Consider the following 6,582-nt stretch of genomic DNA (forward strand, 5'->3'; position numbering starts at 1 on the left):
AACTGTAAATGGTAACTGCATCCGAACTTTTATATGCAGAGGATATTGTATTGTTTGCAAATTCACAAGCAAACCTACAACGAAGTTTATAAATAATAAATGGTAATCTATGAAAGAAATATATGAAAATATACAAAGATAAAACAAATGTATTAAGGATAGAGAGAAAAGAAAAACCTTGCATAATAGTCCTTGGAGTTTGGAGTATCTAGTTGTTACAATCAATAGTAATGGAAAACTGGATGAAGAAGTAAACATTAGAATAAAGAATACGAACAGATTATATTATGCCATTAACAAAGGATTTTTAGGAAAGAAGTAAATAATCCAAAAACAAAAATGATTGCTTATAAATCAACTTATGTACCAACATTGATATATGGAGGTGAATCGTCTGTAATTATTAAAAAACAAATACAAAACTTACAAACAGTAGAAATGAAATATTTGAGAAAAAGAGTGGGAAAGACGAGAAGGGACAAAATCAGAAATCGAACAATCAGAATAATATTAAATACAAAACCAACACAATCAGGATGTTGAGTATGCACAACTCAGATGGTTTGGACATCTCAGTAGAATGCCTGAACATCGAATTCCTAAACAGGTATGGGAAGCAAGGATGGGAGGATTGGATGTGAAGAGGCCGAAAGAAAGACCACGTAGGACATGGAATGAGGGAATGAAGGATATCCTGAGCAGGAGGAACATCTCGTGGAGTGAAGGAAGGAAGTTGGCAGAAGATCGTGACAGATGGCGAGCTCTCTGTAAAACCTCCACACCAATAGGTAGAAGAGGATCGGAATAAGTAAGTAAGTAAGTTTAATATATCTTTAATTTTGCGAGTGGGAACAATGTTTACTAGCAGCCCGGCATATTTAGTCAGCTTGAGGAGAGATTTCTTCTTCAGTGCATTGTAAAATCTATCATGGAGTCCCTATACTATGGTTTAGTATTGCTATGACGACTGTTAGATAATCTATCAGTTAGCATAACTCTAGCAGAGTCCAAGTTGCAGACAACTGTGAATTTTAATCAAGGAGTCCTGGGTTCATTCCCAATAGATGCACAGTGCACAGTGGTTTGGATCCCACTTTAAACTTTAGTCACAGTCCCGATTAGCCTCTTTGAATCACTGTAGTATGACTCAGTTGCTAATCGAACCCAGCAATGATTACTTACAAGGCGACATAACATTAGCCTTCAAAATGTGATCAATTCTTCCGTCTGACACAACTAGATAACCAAACGTACAACAACTATTCCACAAAAGGTGAAACCATTAGGTTAACTGAAAATGTGCAGTGTAATATTTTCTTTCCAGCTGGCCAAATGATTGCGCTTAAGTAAATCAAGAGGCCATCCTGAACATGAACAATCAGGCAAGAAGAAGATTAACTGACTACGGCCGTTAACCATGGGGTATTTCCATGAACTAATTATAACATTTCCAAACATAGTTATCGCATCCAATAAATTTTGTTCACAAATCATAGAAAGCCTAGTTGAATTAGTTGAAAAAGGAACTGAAGACCTGGATTATGCAGATTATGTTCCTGAATCTTTCGAAATAATAACTGGAATGAGGAAAAGTTGGCAGAGTCTGCAGAAATTACTTCTGTAAAACTCAGTATCTCTACAATGTAAATGAACTAAGTGACAATACAAAAATATGCATGAGGAGGAAACTACTGTACAGAAGCATCCAGATGGGAGGGAATTTGGTCGAGAATGGGACAAGCTGAGTGGAGGTGGGGGTGCATTTCTTTGATTTAATACGTTCACATTGAGGCAGTGGGGGTGCGAGTACTTTGCAAAAATTTTGCTAACTGGGGGATATCTCCCCTGCCCCGTATCCTCCTTTATAACGGTCAAATCTTGAGTAAAAGGTAATTGATCTAATTGCCCGTTATTAAGAATTAATTACAATAGGTAATATTAAAATCCGTCGCGAATAAAGATGTCTAGCAAATGCTTTAGCCAAAGCGTGCTTGCTCAACCACCGTTTTTCGCCCGAATCCTGATTTTACATGCATTCATATGGAGAATAACAGGAAAAGAGGAACTTCTAAACTACTGGACCGAATTGGATGAGATTTTAACCAGCGGAAGACCACATCATAAAAGTACAGATTCCAGAATTTCAGCATAATCAGAACCGAACTACGGGAGTAATAAATTATTAAAGATCCAACTTTGGATACAATGCAAAACGGCATCCCCGTTGAGAGAGGCCTCTCTGGACGTGCGAGACACAATAGCGGAGAAGTTAGCCTAATCTCTGCACGAGGGGCTACTAGAAGAGGTCAAGTTCGACATTAGCACAGACCAGGATAGGAGGACAACGGTCAAAGCACAAAAAAAAAAAAAAAAAAAAAGGCACCTAAACACAGAGGCTAGAGCATCACCACGTTCAAATCTAGAATAAAAGAGATGTTTCGGGATAGCCAGAACACAGTTTTGCAAAGAATCGACACCGGAGTGTGAGCTACGTGAGACCTAGCTCCGAATCGCGATTAGACCCGTGGTCTGGACTTGTCTTTTTAACACGAGTGATTGTTTAAAGCCATGGAGTAGAGAAAAGTATACACAGAGGGTCGTTTCCCCTCGCCGTCAACGCATCCGTGTGCATGTGGTTATGTGAGAATAACACCAGACACGTCTACCTGTGTCAATCGTCCGGAACAATGACCTAAGTTAGTAGAAGTTAATAACAATTGATAGCAAAGTTAATACCGAAGTGCATAACAGTCAATACCAAAGTTAATAACATTTAATATCCATGTGTGTCCATGTGAAACCGCGAATGGCTCATTACGTATGTTCGTCGCAACGTCTAAGTCATGTGTCTCTACGTACGAGTGACAGCGAAGGACTGACCTACAACTGCGCTAGTTTTCGTATGGAGTCGACAGTGTACGAGTATCGTCAGGGACGTGCCAACGAAGTGAACGTGTGAAGCCAGCATCCGATGATGCCATATGGAACTGCCGAGTGATCCACTTTCGCCGACCAGGGTAACCGCGAAGTACAACACCGGAGTGTGGACACCTTCTAAAACTGTAGTACCACTTTCACCCTACCCAGGTCAGAGGGAATGCAGCGAAAGTAAGATCCAACCATGTGTGTGTGAGAGAGAGATGACACCAATCTACCGCGAATCTGCGTAAATTATTGCATAACTTAACTCAGTGCTATGGCATAACTAGACATCCTTATTCCGGCGGACAAAATCAACGTTATAGAACAAAGTCCGTATATGTTAACAGCCAAACAATAATTAATTGAAATATATTTGTACCTCCAGAAACGATAAAAGAGTTCGCACAAAGAACAATTAATCGCATTACACTTAAAACCCTAAACAGTAAATTGTAAAAGGCAATGTAGCCAAGAAATCATATGAGTAATCTCAAAGTATTAATTAATTTAACATTTGTAATTGTAATATTGTCCCAATATGCCATGGAATGTGTGTATGAATGAACGATAGAGTGAAAGAGGGCATGATGTACTGTTTATTTATCTGTGTTTTAATATATGTGTATATTCTGAATCACCGTAGTACAATGTCACGTCATTTCAGGTGCTTGAAAACAAATCCTCCTAGGTATACTCTTAGTAGCTCCGACTGTAGGCACTTATCCTGACCGTTTCATAATTCAGGTAATGGTTTAATTAGAGTGACAGGTGTGTCACGGTAAGCGATTCTGTGTTGTTGTTTTTTTTGTTTAATTTTGCATTGAAAAGAGTCGTCTCACACCTTCACTAAGATCACTGCTTCAATGTTCACTTCAAGATATTTACATGCTTTTCTGGAATGCTTGTTGTAAGTCTAGTCATCTAATTCTGTCAGACGGGAGAACTGGTCACTTTTTGAAGGCTTGTCCGCATCGCAATCCAAAGAAAACCAAGCACATCTTGAGTACCCCATTATGCTTACAAGGTGAAGCAACCGAAAATGTAAATTTGTATATGTTGGTTATTTGCAGTAACAATATTAAAGATGATGGAAGTATCCTGAGCCTGCTTTTCCTAGGCCTATTTGAGATTTATTGCTTGATGTTAGGTTATTTTACGTCGCTTTTCTGTGACAACGAGGATGAGTGACGATATGATGAAATTGATGAAGCGACACTCACAAAGAACAATCATCCCCAGACCGGTATTCAAACCCGGGGCCCCTGGCGTCGTGGAGTGCTGTGGTAACCACTCCACCACAAAGGTTCGCTCTTAGGCCTACCCGAAGTGAAATTGGTTTATTTTGGGAATCTCGCACACACAGCATAGTGCTACATGTACAGACTTTTACAAGAAAGTTCTGTTTTCTTTGGTACAATAATACAGAATATTTTACAAACATACTCTTATCGCAATATAGATAGTGGCGTGCCTAAAGAGGGGGTGGGTGGTGAGGATAATAACCCCCTTTTGGCTCAGTAAAAAGAATGTCAAAGGCAGGAAGAGATGGCAAATAGATGGCTGCTACTAAAAAATGTATAGCCCCTCCCCCCCCCCCTTTCGAAAGTCGTTGTTACGCTACTGTATATAGAGCTTGATAGAACTTTGTTTTAAAGCACACTTTATGTACAGGAAGGCTAATCGAGACTGGGGACTTGCAGTTTAAAGTGGAATCCGAACAACTTGTATCTCAAGGTTGGATCAAACCCGGGACAACTTGATTACAAGGAGGTGACGTTACCACTACGCTATCCATCAAAGAAAGAAAGACGAAAATTGTCCCTCAACTTTTGAAGACATGGACCGTTTCATTGGGAACAATGAAAGGGAGGAGAAAGGGCTGTTCCACTTTCTGATAGAGGAGGAAATGTGATAATTTACATTAACATTTCTTAACATTAAAAAAAAATCTCCAAAATGGGACGAGGGCCCAACGATTTTTCATTTTCATGTGTTAGTACATATATTCAGCAACAAGATACTTAGTTTGTTTCTTGCTTGATACTGTTTTGAGATAAACTTAAATGCAAAGTTGCGGATTTCGCAATGTTTAAGTGTTCAAAGGGTTATATCTGCTAGCAGCATCAATATCGATGTAATGTGCTATATCAGGTAGTTTGTCCTAATAGTGAGCTTCAATGTCCAGTAAACATATCCTTGGGGTACTGTTGCTTCACTAAGATATTATGTGCCGAAAAGATGAAAAAAAACTTCATTTTTGGCCCTCTTTGTTGCTGCGTAACAATTCGAAAGCAACAATGCCCCATCAGATCAATTGGATGTATATAAGAAAACAGTCTTATATTAACAGTATATCAAAACAGAAGTTTGGGGTGTTGTTGCTTTCCAAAAATAGAGCACTCCGAACTTTCCCATGTTTCACTTTTCATGAGAAATGGACGGTCTGACCTTGAAACTTGACATTTTCTACAGGGGAGGGATTTTTTTAGGGTCTCAAAATTGCACAATATTCATTTTTCATGGCCTACTTAAACATGTGAAAAAATCACCGAAATAAAAAAATACAACTATCCAAATATAACTTTTTTGTTCGAATTTCAAAATAATCGCTCTTAAAAACTTGTGGTCTAGGGTGTTTTACATTCACGAATGAATGTACTATACTCTCCCGAATGGGAATGTTCTCCGCCAGAAGTGAAATAATCTACTACTTTTTCTTACGTTCCTACCGCACTGGTGGGGTTGTACGTACATCAACTACTCTGTCCCGGGAATATCTGGAGCAAACGAACGAAAACAAATCTCTGCGCAAGTAGTGGCGCGAGACGGCTGGGTCAATGAGCACGTGAGAGGGAACGGGATTGCTTGGAGGAGGAAAAACGACTGCTTTTACAAGCCTCCACAGCAGCGTGTACTGCTTAGCTCAGACCCCTCACTTTCTTCCCTTTTCTGCCTGCTTGCCCGGCCTTGCTCCAGAAATTACTGGGATAGAGTATAGCAAACAACCATTACATTACATCAAATAATTCCCTATGTTTAACGGTAGAGAAAAGATCCAGGTACCGCTGTAAAGTTCTTAGAACGCTCTACAATTACAAAGTAAAAATGTTTAATAGGACTTTATTATTATTAAGTAATTTGCGCCAAAACTTTCGAACCGGTAACGAAAAATCTAATTCTCTCCAGATTTTGCTAATATATTACAGAAAACTTGTCGAGTACATATAATATACTTGATTCTGTAAATTGCCCAGTTGAGTTCCTTTAATTTGGTGCAAAAACGAAGGTTCTATATCTATTCTGTTAGACGTTAGACGCATTTAATGATTGCACTACAAATTCTGAGGGCAAATTCAATTGATCGTAATTTCTCTGAAACCCGCAATTGGATTGTCTGGGACGTTTTGTGACAAATATAACAAAAGTAGTACTGCATATTGCAGCATGTTTCGTTTCATTTTTTGTGAATGGCCAGGTTGACCTCCGAATATGCCAAATTTGACTGTACTAAACTCGGTTGTCTGAAAAATGCAGCCCAGAATACTACACAGAAACATTGATGTGATAATGTGATATAATAATCACGATCTGATTATCTGCCTTTCTTTTTCAGTCAAACAATCGATAAATGTTCAACCTTCGATATCTCGGGAAAAAATT

Source organism: Lepisma saccharinum, chromosome 2 (assembly GCF_977018435.1).
Source record: "Lepisma saccharinum chromosome 2, izLepSacc3.1, whole genome shotgun sequence".
In the NCBI taxonomy this organism is placed as follows: Eukaryota; Metazoa; Arthropoda; class Insecta; order Zygentoma; family Lepismatidae; genus Lepisma; species Lepisma saccharinum.